Genomic DNA, 1,198 nt, shown 5'->3' with positions numbered 1-1,198 from the left:
CATTAAAACTGAAGTTGTGGGTAGATCAACTTAAAGCTGTTTTGTGTATCTATTTTACTACCAATAACATTGGCCCCTTAAGTCAGAGAATCCACATAAAGCTTTGAGAAAAGGGATAGGTGCTTTAAACACAGATCTGTTAAAAATGGCTTCTTCTAATTTGACTGCAATTCTAGAAAAGATACTTTAATAGGAAACTTGTTTCATTTGGATTGTGTAGACTCTACCAGCCCAGGAGTCAGGAGCTCTGGCTTCTACTCTTGACTTATTGATCCGAGACATTTTTTCCTTTCAGGCCCTTTTTTTCCCTTCCTTCAGAATTAGACAAAAGTTGATAACGATGACAAATCCTCCCTCTACTCCTCTTGACTTTGTAAGATCAGGAAAGACATCAGCACATTTCCTGATGAGGGACCTGATGATGGGCATGGGTAGAATGCTGCTCAATATCTGGAAATAAATAGCAGAGAATGAAGACAGGAAAGGAGAGCTTTCTGGGGTGTGGTGGAGATAAAAGTTTCCTAACTGTGGAATCCCCTCAGAATCATGCCACTGAAGTAACAATTCTCATGCCAATGAAGCCCTTTCTACCACTCTCAGCCTTAGTTCCCTGCCATCTTCTGCAAACTGACTTACAGTCTGTAGTGGTGAAGTTACTCAACAGGCTCCTTTTCTGAATCTCTTCTGCCTCTTCTGTGGAGCTGACAGGTCTCCGACCTGGGGAGTATGTGGTCTTCCCAGTGAGAGTCCTGTTCCTGAGGTCCCCTCCTTCTTACTTCAGAAGAGTTGCTTTGTTCCAGCAAAGTCTAGGGGATAAATTCACTTGAGCTGGAACCTTCCTAACGGACTCCACATCTGCCTCTTGGAACACACTGATACCAAAAACCTCCAGCTGCATCGTATAGAAACGCAAACCAGGCTGCTGAGAACACAGGCAGGCAGCCACCTTACAAGCGCTCAACAGCTATCTGGACGATACAGAACACCTGGACCCGAGCGGGCACTTCTGCTGGATGGTGCTGGACTGTAAATCGCACAGAAGGGCCACGCGGCTCGATTCTGCAGAATCATCCCCAAGATCTAAAAAAGCACCAAGAAACTCCAGAATTCAAACTGCAGCCAATAGATTCGGTTCCCGAGCCCCTTACGGGTTTGTATTTGCGGCCCTGGGGCAGGGTGGCATGTTAAGCGCTCATGG

The sequence above is a fragment of the Trichechus manatus genome, unplaced genomic scaffold (assembly GCF_000243295.1).
Source record: "Trichechus manatus latirostris isolate Lorelei unplaced genomic scaffold, TriManLat1.0 scaffold00077, whole genome shotgun sequence".
Classification (NCBI taxonomy): domain Eukaryota; kingdom Metazoa; phylum Chordata; class Mammalia; order Sirenia; family Trichechidae; genus Trichechus; species Trichechus manatus.
The sequence above is the reverse complement of the archived record's forward strand: the minus strand, read 5'-3'. Positions refer to the sequence as shown.